The 18,484-nt window shown below is 40.4% G+C and overlaps 1 protein-coding gene across 2 annotated transcripts in view; it reads left to right on the forward strand.

Annotated features, from left to right (window-relative positions):
* The window catches only part of CLDN10 (claudin 10), a 103,553-nt gene that overhangs the window by 63,545 nt on the left and 21,524 nt on the right, over positions 1–18,484 (forward strand). The gene's annotated exons all lie outside the window — the stretch shown is intronic.

The following is an 18,484-nucleotide window of genomic DNA, read 5'->3' on the forward strand; positions in this document are numbered from 1 at the left end:
CATTATATTTGATCCATCAATAATGGAATTTAAACCCCTGAAAGAGAGACACTGCTTTGTGCTTTAAACTCACAGGGTCTCAATTTTCATAGGTCATCAAAAGTCATTCTATCCCCTTTGTGAAATTCTTATCCAGATTACAGCATGCAAAAATTAAAGAGATAATATTTAAGAAAGTAACTTCTAGATGTCAATTACTTAATATTTACAGTTAAAGACATATATATAGACCTGAACTTATACAAGCATTTGATTTTCAACAAAGACAAATCCAACTGGAATTGAAATAAATGGTGCTAAAGTACCCGGATAAGGCACATGGAAAAATGAACTTCTACTACTAACTCACACCAAACACACAGGCATTTATTAGAGATGAATCATAGGCCTAAAAATAAAAAAGCTAAAACCATAAGAGTTTAGAGGAAAGTATAGTATCTCCATGGCCTGAGGATAAAATAAAGTTTCATAAGACAGGTCATAAAAAGCAATAGCACAAGAGAATATATACAGAAACATGCTTATGTATGTGTGTTAGAGTTCATCAAAACTTAAAACTTCTTCCCGTCAAAAGATACCTTTAAGAAAATAGACAAGCCACACATGTAGAGAACATATTCACTAAAAATATTTCTGACAAAGGACTGATACCTAGAATTTATAAAGAATTCCCACAATAATAGAGAAACAATCTCTAAAAAGGGAAGAAACAGGCTTAGGATGTGTCTCAGTGGTGGAGCACTTGCCTAGCAAGTGCAAGGCCCTGGGTTCAAATCCCCAGCACCGGGGGAGGAACAAAAGATTTAGACAGGTATTTCACAAAGAAGGTATTCGAGTGGCAATAAGCACCTGAAGTACTCAACATCATGAGTCCTCAGGGAAATGAAAACTAAGACCAAAAGAGATATCACTGAACACCTACGGCTAACATAAGAGACTTGATAACATCAAATGTTGGTAAGGATATAGAGCACCTAGAATTTCATACATTGTTCAGAGAAGTATAAAATAGTACACACTTTGGGGAAGAAGTCAGGCTTTTTGTTTTTAAGTTTTGTACTGGGGATTGAACCCTGGGGCATTTTACTGCTGAGCCACATTACCAGTCCCCCCTTTTTTTAAAATGTATTTTTTAGTTGTTGATGGATCTTTGTTGTATTCATTTATTTATATGTAGTGCTGAGAATTGAACCCAGAGAGCCTCACATGTGGTAGGCAAGGGTTCTACGGCTGAGGCTTTTTTTTTTTTTTTTTTTAAATAAAATTAAATCCATAACTATAACCCAGTAATTGTGATCCTACATATTACCCATGATAACATGTGTTCAAAAAGGGATTTGTATCAGAATGTTCATAGCACCTTTATTTGCAACAGCCTAAAACTGCAACTAGTTTATATGTTCATCAGTAGAAAAATGGATAGACAAACTGTGATAACTACAAGACTAGACTATAGCTAAAAGCCAAATAAGAGGTGAACCACTCATACAGGCAACAACAGGGATGAATCTTCAGAATAAGATTTTTAGTAGTGAAAACAGCCATGTACAAAATAATTCATACCATTCCATGCTACTTAGATAAATTATGGAACAGACAAAACTAATCTATGGAATAAGAAGAAAAACTAGGAATAGGTATGAAGGAACTTTCTGGAGAGATGGTAATGTTCTGTATCTTGACAGTAGATTGTTTCATTTACACAGACATAAGCAGTATCCAAAGTCTGTGTGCACTTAGTACTTATGCATTTTGTTGTATGTAAATTTTACATCACAAGAAAGAACTAAATATTAATCTCTAGCTAGATATATGCATGCTGAAGTATTTAAAAGAAATTGTACTAATGCCTACAATTGATTATTTAAAATGTTCAATAAAAAAGGAAGGTGGATTAAAGGATGGATAGAAGGAAGAACAGAGAGAAAACAAGCAAATAAACCCAGTCAAGTGTTTAATGGTAGAATCTGGATGTTGGGCATACAATATGGGCATTCTCTGTAAAACTCCTTCAACCTTACTATATAGTTAACATTTTCAAAAGAAAATGTAGGGAGGAAAGGATGTAGATTTTTAAGAGAAAGGACTGGTTTTCTTTAGAAAACAGAACTGCCTTTTAATGAGGCTATTTAACAATAAATGACTAATTTGTTCAGACCTACTTGTTTTAGTGTCTTCTAGTAATTGTACAGGGATAAGAAGATGGAGAGGAAAAGTTTTTAGATCAAGTAAATTAAGAAATATTCACTGAGCATTTACTACCTGCCCACTGTATATGGGATACAAAGACGCCCAAGACTTGGATTTTACCTGAAGGGTCCATGCTTTCCACTGGACAGTCAGGAAGAGAGGAGCAAAGGTCAGGCTCCAGCACAATAAGGCCTAACCATAAGATCCCATGAGCTCAACAGCAGCCCTGGGAGCAGCTAGCCCCAGCCTGTGCCTCCCACAATGATCCTCTCTTCTCTCTTACCTACTTCTACCCAGACCCTTGGTTCTACTTGTAAGGCTCTCACCTGAGTCCTGTTTGACTATTCTGCCTCATTCCATAAACCTCAGCGCTAGGCCTTTCCTCAGGACCTTCTCCCCAACCCAGAGCAGACATAAGGTTCTTCGTTCCACAGCTTCCGAGTACAGTTGTGCTCTCCTTGAGAGCACTGACTTCGTTCCTAATTACATGGGCACCAGAGGGATCATTCCTTTGACATGCAATCTGTAAACTTTCATTTTCCTAATACTACTCTGTTTTTGCATTTCTTGCTTCATTAACTCATATCAATATTAAAAATAACATTTTAAGGTTTTATAGATGTTCTCTTTCCCCAACGGTTTTAAAGCAGCTTATGAAAACATAATATAAAAGGTAGCACGAATGGGAAGAAAATATTTCAAAGGGAGATCTGGGCACCATGTCAAAAGGTGCATTGAGGACGACCAAGCTAAGGAATGGGAAATCCCCACTAGATCAGACAGGCAAAGCCTCTTGTCACCTCCCTGAGTATTCCAGAGCACAGAGAAAGGCAGGGAACCACAGGGCAGTGGGTTGAGAGGAAAATGGGCAGGTAGAGAGGTCATGAGGCTTGGTTGAAAAAGAAAAACATTTTCAAAATGTTCCCTAAGATGTCTTTGCTACATTTGTGTATTTTCCTAAATCTGTAAGAAACCAGTCCTTGAGATATGCTGCATCCAAGCAGAAAGATCATCCAAGGGACAATTCATCCTTACAGGTATAAAACTTATAGCCTCAAGAGGAAGATGAGGTTTTTTTGTTTGTTTTCACCATATTCTAGATAAGATTGACCCTAAGAAAAATCACTTTATAATTTAACATTGGGTAAAATTTCCCAACACAGTTGGATTAAAAGAAAAGTATGGATTCCTAGCTTTGGGCCCTTCATATTGCCATCTTGGTTTCACAGGTGCAAAGTCTCCGCCCTGCAGCCCCGTTAACGCTATCTTTGTAATTCTCTCACATCTGTTCTTTTTTCTCCTTTCCCACGGTCTTTACAAAAATCCGTTTGTTTTTAAGCCATTGAATGCATTTAAATGTCTTAACAGTTTTATCCAATAGAGGGCGCAAATTTCTCATGCGATACTGTACAGTCTTTCGCAAAATTTGTTTTTCTAGTGTTGGAATTTCACGGCTGCTGTAAGTTAGTGCAGAAACATGTGGCACGTGTGTATGAACACAGTCCTGTCCTATGGAAGGCTGGGTAAGGGCTCCTTGTTTTTTTGTTTGTTTCCCCCCCTCGGTGCTGGGGATTGAACCCAGGGCCTTAGTGCTCACAAGGCAAGCACTCTACCAACTGAGCTCTATCCCCAGCCCATGGCTCTTTGTTTCTTTAGAGCAGTTTCAGAGAAGAGCCAAGACACTTACTGAAGCAAAGACAGGAAGTTAAGGTTCTTCTATTTTGGGTAACCAAATCAAATTAGATAGAATGGTTTAAAACTAAGCATTTAGTGGAAAAAAATAAAACCAATTTGTTTACAGGCTTCTAATTTTAGGATGTATTTCCATTCTGCCAGATTAAAGGATGCCTAGTGAAGTAATACCGTTCAGACTCTGTGCAGGGTGGTTCACAGCTCATGGGTTTGGAGAGTTTGTGCGTGTGCGTTGCCACAGGGAAATTGTTCATATTTCAGTGGCTACCCAGTATGTACCCTTCCCCTGACCTGCAGAAAACAACGTGACTGGTGACTAGAGGGGATAATGTGAACTTCGATTTCAGCTGTTCAATGTCATCATGATTTGTATGCATTTTATTGAGGGAATGATATGACAGAGACGTGCTGAAGTCCTGTTGAGTTTCCTAAATGCAAGTTATGGAAATGGAAGGACTTATGAAGAGGAAGCCATTTTTTTCAATGATAATAATGTGTCTAAGTATCCCTCACTTGACAGAAGCTCAGATAAATTCTGAAATGAATTACATAGATCGAGGCACAAATTCATTCCACAGAATGGCAGTTCCAAATCTGAAGGTCCTGTGCATTTATTAGCATATTCTTGCTTCTTTCTGTAACCAGCTTGGATTCCAAGGTCAGTCTCTCCATCTAGTGTACCTTCCTGCCCAGTACTTTGTCGGTACATGGTAACAATGAACACTTGTCCAGGGAAAACACACTATTATGATTGGCTTCTAGCCCTACAAATGAAACCAAGTGAGAGTAGAGGATCACTGAAACTTGAGCTGCTAATTGATTAGCAATGGCTGCTATTAACTAGCACCTGAACAACCACATCCTCTTGGGCAATGTACAAATAATAAGAAGACAGGATGAGCCTAGATTTATAGACCTTCCTTATGCATCTGTCTAAAATCACTTTGAAGAAGATGTGCATATATTTTTGATGGGAACCAACTTGACAGGAAGAACCAAGCATTATTTCCAGTTTTCATTTGGTTACAAATCTGTTCCTCATTGCCAAATTACTTCTGTGAATTACCAATATGTACTCATACCCACTCTCCTTATACAACAGTGTAGGGCTGTCATTTGATTGAGCCCATTGATTTCGCAAGTGCCTGGTCAGAACTTCCTTCATCACCATCCTGTGCCACCACAAGGTCAGTGTGTGTGTTCAGCTGCAAATTCTCATGCTATATCTGTCACAGCGCCTTCCTTCCTGACCATACAAAGGAACCTCATCTTCTCTAGGGCAGGACCTGGACCACATTTTTTCCCCCTCAATTACTGGGACTCATGGATTCTTTTCCTTGTGCCCCCATATAGCGACTCTCTAGCCCCTCACTGCCCATTCCTGTAGGTCCACCAAGGAGACAATTTTTTTAAATACCGAAGTTGTTTGTTATATTTCTAAAACTTTCTGTTGCATTCCCAAGAGAAACAGATCAATTGACCGCTAAAAGTGGGTGAGAACGGCTGTGTGAAAGTGAAGGGTACAAAGGAGCCAAAGCCAAAGGGGTGTCTTAAAGAAGCACAGAATGGTTTGAAAGGCTCTGAACCTATTTTCCCATTCGGTGTTTCTGTTGTGGCATTTGGGAGTAGCACGGTGTCAATACATCTCTGAAATGATCATTTTCCAACTGGTATGTGACTTTGTATTCATTCATTGGTGTAAAGTACACATTCTGAAATCAATTAGCTACATTCATTGGTAGGAAAACTTGCTATATTCCTTGGTGTAAAATTCACATTCTGAATAAATTTGCCTAGAACACAAGTCAGATTTTATAATAAAAGTTTAAAATAGAGTCAATCAGAAACATGCAGCTAAAGAAAGCTGTTGCATTACTTAAAGGCATTTAAAGTGTATCAAAGCTGAAATCAGTAAATTAAAAAAAAAAACTAATTACAAGATGACTATTTCTTTTTTATGAGGAAGGGACTACTGGGGATTGAACCCAGGGGTGCTTAGCTACTGAGCCACATCCCAGCCCTTTTTGTTTATTTATTTTTTGAGACAAGGTCTCACTAAGCTATTTAGGGCCTCTCTAGATTGCTGAGGCTGGCCTCAAACTTGTGATCCTCTGAAGACGGCCTTATTTCTTATTGAAGCTCTATTTTCTATCTTTCTAGAATATTTTCATAAGAACACTTGAACATTCTTTTCTTTTTATCTTTTTCTTTTTTTCTTCCTTTTTTTTTTTGAGAAAAGTTGTGGAAATAAGAAGATATTATTTTGAGCTTAAATGATTATTTTGGTTCTACAGAGAGTTGTGACACCTCATATTCAGCTTTCAAAGGATAATCCTGACCCTTTAACAAATATTTATCTCTAAGAACTATCTATCACTGAAATCTAAGAGGATATATATTAATTACAAGAGACTATTTTTAGTTGTTTACATAGCAAATACATATCCTATGAAAATAGCAGCAAATAAAAAATGATAAGCAAAAATTATACACTGGCTGGTGGCTCTAACTGGGAAATGAGAAATGATGTTAAATTTTAAATTTGGTTGCCCTTGTTACCTGCAAAAATATGAGCAAGCCTGTATCCATAGTTTGCAAAATTGTGATAGTGAGGGAAATTTTGTTGGGTGGGGAATATTGTTTTTTCCACTGACACCAACAATACCAATTTACTACTTTGTGAACCTTTGTTTTTATAAAACTGAAAGAAATATGAAATATTTTTCGAGTTTTGAGTTTTAGCGTTTGGTTCTTTTGGACATGTTAGATTTATTTTATTTTATTTTTTATTTTTTAGTTGTCAATGGACCGTTATCTTGTTTATTTATATGTGGTGCTGAGGATCAAACCCAGTGCCTCACACATGCTAGGCAAGCGCTCCACCACTGAGCTACATCTCCAACCCCCACACTTAGGATTTAATAAAGCTTGCCTACACCGATGGGCATAGAAAGTTCCTTGCAGTTGACAAGTGTGTGATTTGGAACACCGGGTGAATGGCCCCGTGGCCCCGTGGCCCAGGGCCCACACTGAGAAGTTAGCAGCTGTGCATGCTAAATCTGGCTCTGTCATTAACCTGCCGTGGGACCTTCTAAAAATTGCTTAATTCCAACCATGAAAATAAACACAGGCACCAATGCCCTAGAATAGATTTAAAGGAAATCAGGCCACATGCATAAAATGAAACAAACTCATTCTTCCTTCTGCTTTTCCTTCCCAACACTTGGAACAAGGAGAATTTGGAATGGACAGGCTGTAGGTCACTCGTTTTTGCTTCTAAGGGACAAATATAAGCAAGTGAACACAAAGTGGGAGAAACTGGGGCAGCTGGGGCATCTAGGAGCAGAATTCAGGCGGACTTGAGAACTAAAGCAATCTCTGGTTGAAAGAGGTCTCTGTGACTCTGACTCTCCTGTTGGTGCACACAGCCCCATCCCTTTCAGTCACTTTGGCTCTGCGGATGAGCCTTGGTTGCTCCTGGTTTTCTTTTCCTTTCTCTCCCCCATGCCTTCTTGTTTTTCCTCCGCTGGCACCAAAGGGGAGGAAGAACCAATTTTCTCCCCCTGCATTTTTAATTTTCTCCCTCTGTTGTTTAACCAGCTAGAGTTTTTGAGGCTTCTTTCACAGCCCACTCATTTTTCTCCAACACTCACTTTTAAGACAGGAAAAATGGGCCCAAGAAAATGTAGATTAGCGAACAGGCAGTGACAGGGCAAGAGGTCAGGTCTTCTAAATGCCAGCCAGGGCTATTTTCATACATTGCAACCAAATTTAATGAATGAAAAAAACCACACTCCCAAGACTGAATTGCCCATGTGATGTACAAGGTGTACTGGTGAATTACAGTATATATTACATATCTAAAACTGGTATTCTGTGTTTGTTACTTTATAACCAGCTGGAGGATGTAACAGCCTTTAAATACCATGATCTCATGTATACGAGGATTATTTGATTTAGAATACAAATACATGTACTTCCAAAGTCAAAGGGATTTTGAAGGACAGTCACAAGCGTGGTTTGTCTTTGGCCTGATTGGGTCAGAAAAAAATCATATTGCATTGGAAATATGTATACTGCACTTACTAAACAATGCAGAAAAGTAGAGGCAAATGTCAAAGTCACAGTCTTGGCCAAAAAAAAAAAAAAAAAAAAGGGTCAAGGCCAATAAATAGCCACGTTCACAATTGTCCAGGATTAGGTAAAGCAAACACCTGTATGTGTGGGGATCTGAAATCCACCCTTTTGAAAAGTCTTCTACCTGGAAAATGAGTCATCCAGGACTTCCCGGGTGCTAAGGAAGAAAGGGTGGCACCATTTTGACAGGTGTCACTGAGGAGGAGTATGCTACTGAGAGTTTAGCTTGGTTTTCTCTGAACCAAGGAAGTACAAGTGACCCCAAAGGTGAAGTTCATTAGCTGTTGGGAAAAAGAGGACAACAAACTAACAACTTCAATCTGTGGGTGGAGTTACCATGTAGCTATTTCTGGTAGATTATAGGTAATAAAACAAATAGAAAAACATACTGTGTCTTCCTAATTCATATTGTTTGGTTCCAAACCATCTGTAGAAAATTCTTCAGGGATAAATACAGTATTTATACCTGTATATACCAGGGGGCTTAAACGACAAAAGGAGTGATGACTTGAGAATTAATTTGATTATTTGAAGTATAAGCTGATAGTGTCAAATTCATAACAAGGTTATAATTTGAAAGAATTTCTTCATGTAAGATGATTATTTTTTAAAAGAACAAAGCCTGAAAATTACATATATTTTTAAGAATTTATACTTAATGTTCTATTTGATATTTTAAGTCATTTATTCTTTTTAATTAATAAAATGGAATAGTTTATCAAACACCTATAATATTACCACGTTCTAATTTATTTGTAATAAATAAATATTTGTAATTTATCTGTAATAGCCACGTTCTAATTTATTTGATTCTTTCAGTTACATCTGGAAATTATCAGGGTGTTTTGGTTGTATGTTTTTGGTACTGGGCATTGAACCCAGTGGCCCTTCACAACTGAACAATATCCCCAGTCCCTTTTTACTTTTTGTTTTGAGACAGGGTCTTGTTGAGTTGCTGAGGTTGGCCTCAAACTTGTGATCCTCCTGCCTCAGCCTCCCAAGTCACTAGAATTACAGGTGCACACCACCAAGCCTGACTTACATCTGGAAATTAACATGAAATAACAGCATATTATTCTTTGTGTTTCTCCTGTACAGCATATAAACTAGAAACTTGAGGAAAACAGAACACGCAGGTTTACTTAATTAAATTTCTTTGGCTGCTTTATTTACTGTGTCAAAAAAAAATCACAAAATAGTGGGTTGGGGATATAGCTCAGTTGGTAGAGTGCTTGCCTTGCAAGCACAAGGCCCTGGGTTCAATCCCCAGCACTGAAAAAAAAAAAAATCACACTATAATCTTTCATAAGAAGCTCTAATTCTGTGGGAGAAGCCAGGGATGGAATGGGCTGTGGCCATGTGTGGCCCTCAGGGTGGATACCCAGACTACACTCCTCACATTGTATTCCCTGGGTGGGGTCCCAGCCACACAGAGGAAGGGGTACCTTCCAGGACAGCAAAAGACTCTAATGTATTATTTCTCTCAACTTAAAAAAAAAAAAATGCTTTTCACAACCCAGTTTTGTCTTCCAGGTCCCAAACCCCTTCTTTCTTCCCCTTGAAGGTTGCTTACTCTTCCATTTCTACCTGTCCCTCTCTTTTGTCACTGAACCTACTCCTACCCTCCCTACCTAAACAGCTTTCCTCAGGGCCGCCGAGGGCTTGCATAGTCTCTTCTTGCTGCAGTTGGTCATCTCACCAGGTTGGACACCACGACTTCTTCGTAATCCAGTCTCTTCACGTGGTTTCCAGGGTTCTAGCCCTGGGATCTCACCTGTGCGGTGCTGTGCTTCCTCGCTCTTCTGATCACTCCTCCTCATCTCCTTCTGCGAAATGGAGGAAGACGTCAGGGCTTGGTCCCTGGGCCATCTCATTCTGTCTACACTCAGCCCTGGATCTCAAATAGTCTCCTGACGTCACCCACCACCGAATTACAGGTGGCCTTCAGAGGTACCTTTGTGGGTCAGCAGACTCAACTCCCTTCTCGGCATTTCCTCCTGATTGTCGACTGGGAATCTCACACTCCACAGGTTTAGAACAGAACTCTTGATGGCTGCCCTATACCTGCCCCTCCACAGGGTTCTGCATCTCAGTACATGATAGCTGCATCCTTCCAGGGGCAGAAGCTGAGACCCTGGGGTCTTCCTTGACTTGTCTCAGATGTCACTGTTTCTCAGCAAATCTTGTCAGCTCTGCCCTCAAAATATATCCAAATTTAAAACTGGACATTTTTTAACCACCCAGACACTGCCAGCTGATCAGCAGCCATCCCCGCTCAGCCAGGAGTTGAAGTAGCCTCCATCCTGCTTCTAGGCTGCTCCCTTCAGGCTGTCCTCAGAGTGGTGCTGAAACACATCAGTTGTCACTCTTCCCAAACCTCCAGTGTCTTCTCATCACACTTGGAGTAAAAGCCAAAAATGTTGCTGGGACTCTCAGGGCCCTATGCGAGCTACACAAGCCTATGCCCCTGACACATTCCATGCACACACACACACAGACACACATGGACACACAGGGGCAGACAGACGCATAGGCACAAGCACATATAGAGATGCATAATACATGCGGGCACACAGACATAGACATGTACATACACGCACAGACATGCAGACACAGGCACATGGATAGACATACAGACACCCATCGCCTCTCTGTCCTCATCTCCTACTCTCTCCATCCTTTCTGCTGCAGCCATACGGACCTCCCCAGTGGTCTCTTCACTGATGTTGGAACAAGTTTAATGTGCTTCCCTCTCTGGGATATTCTGTCTAAAGCTCTCCATGTGGTCAATGCACTCATTTTCTTCAAGTCTTACCACAAAGTAATCTTCCCAGAGAGGGGCCGGGCTTCCCTGGCCACCTAACATTTTAAAAACACCCCCTTTATATCCCTCACAGTCGCCTGTCCTCACCAGCCATTTTCCTCTTCAGCATATGTGATCTATTATACCAAATCCTTACTTTGTTCTTTGTCTCCCCCAGGGGAATATAAGCCTCATTTGGGTGTGGGCTTCTTCTGTTTTGAGCACCATATCCACAGCGTGTGGAAATAGCCCGGAGCTCCCGGTGTGCAACAAATGTATTCTGAATTGATTCAACGGTGACCAATGCGGTTCTAGAAATGAGAGCGAAAGAGAAACAAACTATAGTGTGAGCAAGTGCTCATGGAGACGAACCCCAACCATGGAAATGAATCCCAACCCCTTGCAACTCAAAACATGCAAAGTACAGCTTTCACAGAACATTGTAATGAACTGTTTGTATGGTGTGTGATACACACACACACATGCCCATACATACATACACACTTGAAGAAAAATATCCCTATCTGGGTGTGGTGGTGCATGCCTATAATCCAGCAATTTGGGAGACCCAGACAGAAGGATCAAGGTTCAAAGCCAGCCTCAGCAATTTAGTGAGATCCTGCCTGGAAATTTAGCTCAGTGGTTAAACACTCCTGGGTTCAATACCCCCATTAAAAAAAAAAATATCCAGACCAAAACCATGATACAATGAATCAGCAATACCTAGAACACTGTTAAAGAGAATATTAATTTCAATTCCCTCTACTGCAAAATCTAATCACACACTGAAATAAGGAAATTAGGTACTCTGTTCAAATACTTCTGATCATAAAAGCAATTTTCTAAAAACTAAGGATAAATTGAGTTACTTAAATTTGTTTTAATTCATTTTTAATGTGTTCTTATACTCAGTAGATGTGGACTGAATACCGTACACAAACTACAAAGCCTTGTCTTGGTAGAGGGCAACTTCTTACCAAGCAGGGTAGACTCTAGAACTGAGCTGACTAATTTGAAACCCCAGCTGGGCACAGTGGCATATGCCTGTAGTCCCAGCAATTTGGCAGCCTGAGGTTGTGAGAGTTCAAAGCCAGCCTCAGCAGGTTAGTGAGGCATTAAGCAACTCAGCAAGACCCTGTATCTAAATAAAATGTTTAAAAGGGGCTGGGGAGCTGGGGTTGTGGTTCAGTGGTAGATGGCTTGCCTAGCCTGTGTGAGGTCCTGGGTTCAATTCTCAGCACCACATAAAAGTAAAATAAAGGTATTGTGTCCATCTACAACTAAAAATATTTTTCAAAAAATAAAAAGGGCTGGGGATGTGGTTCAGTACCCCTGGGTTCAATCCCCAGTACCCCCCCAAAATATATATATATATATTTTGAAACCCCAGCCTTACCACCTTCTAGAGCAAAACAGCCTCATCTCTCCACCCTCTGTCGTTCAGTTTCCTTCTCTGTACAGTGGGAAAGAAAACAGCACCTCTTCATAGGGCGGTTATGACATGAGCAAGGGCTCAGGATGGTGACAGGTTCCTAAAAGATGCCAATACCGATGGCCGTTAGGTGAAAGTGAGGAAGTCTACATTTTGAAGAAAAGTCATAATTAATGATTTTCTTCTAGGTATGTTTTTGTAAGACCATGCATTTTTGACCCTGAAAGAATTAACTCTAAATTTCTGAAAAATTTCCCCATGAAGTGAGGTACATGGTACACCCGGGACTCCTGAATAGTTTGGAATAAGCTTTGTTCCAACTCCACTGAGGAGCAGGGACAGGTGAAAGGCTCTCCCTCTGGGAATGGACAATACCAGTGGGCTTACTGCCCCTTCCACCTAAAAATGGGGGCGTGGGGCTGTAAAGCTAATTCTCCACTTTCCTAATGTCCTTCACCCACCTCTGACTGCCCTCCTCTGAATCCTTTTTGTTTTACCCCCTTTTTCCCTCCTTACACTCTGTTACACTTCTGTCTTGTACTTGCTCAGCCTTTTGAATTCAGCTCCGTTCCTCGCCTCTGCCTCTCTCATCCTTTAGAACCCTGCCCCCCCCCCCCCCCCCCCGCCCTGTCCCACCTGCCTCCCTGGTCTGATCTCCCTGCTCCTGCTTCCTGCTTTCCCTCCCTCTGCCCTCGCCCTTGGCACCAACCTCCCCTTTGTTAGCAGTTGACTAAACGCTTTCTGCCTTTTTATTTGAATATCTGCAACACAGTTCATCCATATTATCTTACTGCAAGCGGGTCTAACTGATCGATAACCCTTTTATGGAAAACTGAATTTTAAAACTTTAAAAAAGACCTAGGGCCATGAAAAGCATGAGTCAACTGAATGACATCCAGTATTTACTGAGCATCCCACACATTCCAAACCTTTACATGCATTGCCTCTAATCCTCACGGTAACTTTAAAGGAGCCATTTCTTTTCCTGCTTTATAGTTGAAGAAGTGATGTCGAGCAAGTTAGGTGGACTGCACCAGTCTACGCAAAGCTAGGAGTTTCTCTTATGTCCACTGTCTGCTCCCTCTCCACTACTTCACCTTCTTTCATAAAGAGGCTGAACTTCCTTGCTTTAGTATGTTTCTAATGTTATTAAAAAGTGAAAATAAGCCAGGCCCAGTGGGGCCATGCCTATAATCTCAATGACTTGGTAGGCTGAGACAGGAGGATTGCAAGCTTAAGGCCAGCCTCAGCAATTTAGCGAGGCCCTAAGCAAATTAGACCCTGTTGCAAAATAAAAAATTAAAAAGGACAGGGGCAGTGGCACATACCTGGAGGCTGAGGCAGGAGGATCAAGAGTTCAAAGCCCGTCTCAACAATTTAGCAAGGCCCTACGCAACTTGGCAAGACTGTGTCTAAATAAAATATTTAAAAGTGCTGGGGATGTGGCTCAGTGGTTAAGCACCCCTAGGTTCAATCCCCAGTACCAAAAAACAAACAACAAAAAAAATTAAAAAGGGTTGGGGATACAGTTCAATGGTAAAGTGCCCCTGGGTTCAATCCCCAGTACCAAGTGGGGAAAAGTGAAATAAGACTATATGTACAAATGATTCAGATATTTTCTCCACGCACCCCTATAGACACACCCTCTTCTAATACAGCTGAAGAGGGAGTCAGTGGGTAGAAAATAAAGCAGTGAGGACATGAAAGGGGAATGCTTGCTTCTCTCCCTGTTGCTTCGGTCTGCTAATGATTACGTTTATTAGGAGTCACAGACTCAGACACAAAATCACTCCCTTGTACAAATGAGGACGCTGTAACTCAGAGAAATAAAATGACGTCCCCAAAACATAAAGCTTTACTTACAGGTCCCAACCTGGGTGAGTAGCCTGAATGTTCTTCAAGTGTTCATGACCAACAAAATGTACCAAGCCGTCCGGAAGCCCTGGAGGTTTCTGGTATCCCCAAGTGAGAGCCATCCCAGGCTGGCAGGGTACTCACCAAGACCCTTATGAGCGAGGGGGCCCGAATCTTAGCCCTCCAGGGGTTCAAGAGGAGCCTAGATGATCCTAAGTCAGCTCAGAACTGGGAATGAGTGTGTTCCAAATGAATGAAGGAAAATAAATCCACAAAGGAAATGGCACCAACTTGTAATGGGCCCGTGGAAACATTCTAATACAGGACAGTCTCAGAGGTTGACAAATGACAAAATAAGGCAACTGTGTATTTATAATTTGCAAAAAAAGTGTGTAAAGATACACATTTATATATAAACAGCGATGCAATGATAGAGTATTTATTTCCTACTATCAGTCTGTTTTCATACTAAGTAGATTATAAATATCATAGATTCCATGTACAGCATTCAAAAACTGAGAGTGTTATAGAAAATGGAAGGAAGGGAGGAGAACACAGATATGCTCTTTTAATATCTTAGTGTTGGTCTTAATGTCTTCTTCACCATGCTGTAACATTCCTTGGCTCCTGGGCAGTTGTTTTTTCAGTTAATGCCGTAATTACCAGGACTTCAGTTTCTTCCCACCTGATTAGCAGCTTGCCACCTCGCTGGAATCTAGGAAGGGGCTAATGTATACTGAAACCAAATTTGATGCTTAGAAAATCCTTGAACTGTTGAAATGCACACCTGTGCTGTTTGGCAGGTGAACTGAATCTCAAGTAAAGAATTTCTGCAAATCTCCTGTCCAGTTGGCTAAACTGGTTTTCATTCCTAATGAATGACTCTGGGGCGGGGCGAATCCTCTATTTTTCCTTAACAATCACAATCATGCCAGAGAAATAACTTTCCAATCCTAACGTGTCAAAAGTGGAAAGGATAATATATTTCAGGGAATTATGTATCATCAGGTAAAATTTTCAAATTCGTAGATCAATTAGTTTTTCATAGTGGAAAAAAATCTACAACTTTTTGTAAAGATCAAGTTATTGTTAAGATATTACTTTGATTAATTTAGAGAAAGCAGCTTTCTTAATGTGTTCATGTTTATATATAAATACAGAATAGTCTGTTATGGATAGTTATATAAAAATTTCAGTGAGCTGAATCCTAAAGAAAACAAGGAAGCATTTATCAGTTGAAAGGTACTCTCTGTAAATCGATTTGCAGATTAACTGCCAAGATTATTTGGGACCACATAATCTTAAAGTGAAACAAAAAATTTATTACTTCTTTTAAAAAATCTTTTCTATTTGGTCTATTTTGTTTTATGGATGTTCTTATGTTGGGTTATGTGGTACTCCATAATGTCTTTAGGGTTCTTCTGGATAAATTGGTTTGAAAAGGTTAAGATATAAGACATTCTAAAATAAATGTTTGATTCATTACATAATATTCTTTAGCTATAAAAGAAAGTTAACATTTTTCATTCTTTGGTCAGGCACATATGTGCTATAAAATGTAACTTTTGCAGTAAATAGGCAGTGCATTCTAAGGAAGAAAAAGAAAAAAGAGTTTACATTGTCCAACCTCATAGAAAGGACAAAAGATTAAAGAAAATTAACCACACCCACAGGCATGACAACCCTGGTCTGTTAGGCTGGCCAAGGAACCAATAGTGCTGCCATCCAGGTCTTAATTTCTGAATTGCTTATGTATTTCCAATTTAAACTGAAATCACGTTACAATCTCAGTAGTAATAGAATATTTTTACAAGTTCTCAACAGAGATTGCTCCATAATGCACAACATACTGTTATGCTAAGTTACTGTTTATATACCTGTAAATATATGAACCTCAACCAGTCACAGCTGTAGTTATTAGCCTGGCTCTGCATTGGAAGCTTTGGGAACACAGTTACTAGGGCCGCCCAGAGATATTGGCATCCTTGGTGTAGTGATACCACAGGGTGGTGAAGTGTTTGGGTTCTTTCTTAGAGTTCCAAGTTGGAATTCAAAATTTGTTTCCTCTGGAAACTATTGTTGCAGTGATGGTCTAGGCTTATGGATTTTTAAAAACATAATGGATAGAACTACATTAGATGTTAGACTTTTGGAGTCAGGTCTAAAATACCAAACCATTTGTTACAGTTCTTTACTTTTAAACAATGTGGCTTTGAACTTAGCCAGGCTCTCAGCAACTTAGTGAGACCTTGTCTCAAAATAAAAAATAAAACACAGGGTGTGCCTCAGTGGTTGAATGTCTTGGGTTCAATTCCTGGTACCAAATAAAAACAACAAGAACAATGAAAAACCAATCTGCCTTTGGATCCAAACCGTGGAATTTATAATCAACCAGTCAATAAGTCAGAAACTGCCTGAGTCCTAAAGGTCACGATATTGAACTTTTTTTTTCAGCCAAAAGTAAGGCAGGGTTCTTGTCTAGTAACAACAAGAAATCATTAACAAATTAGTGAGCACCTACGACGAACAAGATACAGCAAACAAAGAGACGTGTCAAACAAAGCCAAAAAATAAGGTACAAACTTTGTGCAACATTTAATTTTAGGCAACTCCACATGGAATGTGTCAGCTAATGATTTATAGTTTCCAAATAGCAAACTGGATCAGAAATAGATGATTCAGGGCTGAGGCTGTAGCTCAGTGGCAGAGCACTTGCCTAGCATGTGTGAGGCACTGGGTTTGATCCTTAGCACCACATAGAAGTGAACAAATAAAGGCATCCTGTCCATCTACAGCTACAAATTTAAAAAAAAATAGATGTTTCAGAAAGAAATATGGCACAGAAGTAATAGTGGAAATGTGCCGGAGGGCAGGAAGTCATAGGATAAAAGCACTTTATGGCAAATCACACAAAAGAAGAGAAGACAGTTGCTACTTAAAGGTGATTGGTTTGAATATCTGGGAAGATAACAAGGAAATGGTTAGGAACGTTTCCCAAACTTTGTTTCTAAGTTTAACCCACTAGTGAACCCAAAGCCATACATGGGGACAAGCTGAGACCAAGAGCAGAAACAGGGAAACCGCCTCCCACCAAGCAAACCATTTCCACCCTCATTCCCATGCACACAGCCAGGAGACAGTCAAGCACACGCCACCTACCTGTTGCCACAGCCACAAGAGTAGGTCTCATTATGTGTGGCCTCAGAGCTCAGATTGTGGCATCTGGGTCAAAGTTAAACAAGGACAGATTTGGGCTCAATAAAAAGGAAAGTTTTCTAAAAGGGCTGCCAACACAAAACGAAATAGAATGAAAACCTTGCCATGTGCTAAACAATTGGCCCTGACGTGTCAGAGCAAGGTCTGAAAATTATTCTAGAAATAGGAATAACTGTATTGAGTGGAGCATGTCCCAATAGTCACCCACGGTCCTTCCAAACCAGTTTTTGATGATTGTATCCCATAGTCATCCAGTCACCTTTAATTTTATTCTGCATCCATTTGGCTTAAAAGGGTAGGGGGCACACACACAAAAAGGGGGCAGTTAAATTCTTCACCATGAACCAAAGTATCCCTGCATAAAGATTGTGAAACAGAGCGTTAGGAATTAGTTTCTTGAAGCAGACTGATTTATAGGTTTTAGACCTTTGGTTACTTTTGGCAAGAAGTGAATCTTAAAAGGTCATACCAAGAACTGCAAGAACTTTAAGTGGACAAATAATAACCCGTAATAAAGCGAGTGTCTTTGTTCTTTGATTTATGCCCAGATTCGTGACCTCATGGGCTGGAAGTACACCCTGATCTTTATGTTTGCCTTGGGACAGCAGTGAAGGAATGAAAGAATGAAGGAATGAATGAGTCTATTTTTCGATTAGGCGCCAAAGTTGGAGATGGTTAGAAAAAGTCAAACAAGATACAGAGCTAACTGACTCCACTGTGACAGAGCCACCACTTCAGAGAACTGACAACGCTGGGAGGCTGGAAGGGGGATAGGGCACGACTTTAGTGCATGCCTACGTGGAAAGCGTGCCTTAGCAGGGGTGCGTCACAACTGCAGCTGCAATGTTCAATATCAAGATTAAAGCCACGCTCCCTGGAGTCCGTGCTACCCATCTGCTGTCACCCTGAATTTAGGCCTGAGCCACGCAAGCACTTCTTTACAATGACTTTCCGCATTCCACTGGGCCAAAAAAGAACTGCAGAATTTTCAGGGCAAGGCCAGTTTCAGGGCCTGAACCGGCACAGAGATCCCTCCCTGAGGAGCCAAACGGGGTCACCCAAACAAGCGTGGCACGCAGACCTTTAGAGTCCAGCAAACCGAGGCTGTGTTACCTTACCGTGTCCTTTCAGGGCACGCAAAAGGCTTTTCTGCTCTGCTT

This window comes from Sciurus vulgaris (genome assembly GCF_902686455.1).
Source record: "Sciurus vulgaris genome assembly, chromosome: 4".
Taxonomy (NCBI): Eukaryota; Metazoa; Chordata; class Mammalia; order Rodentia; family Sciuridae; genus Sciurus; species Sciurus vulgaris.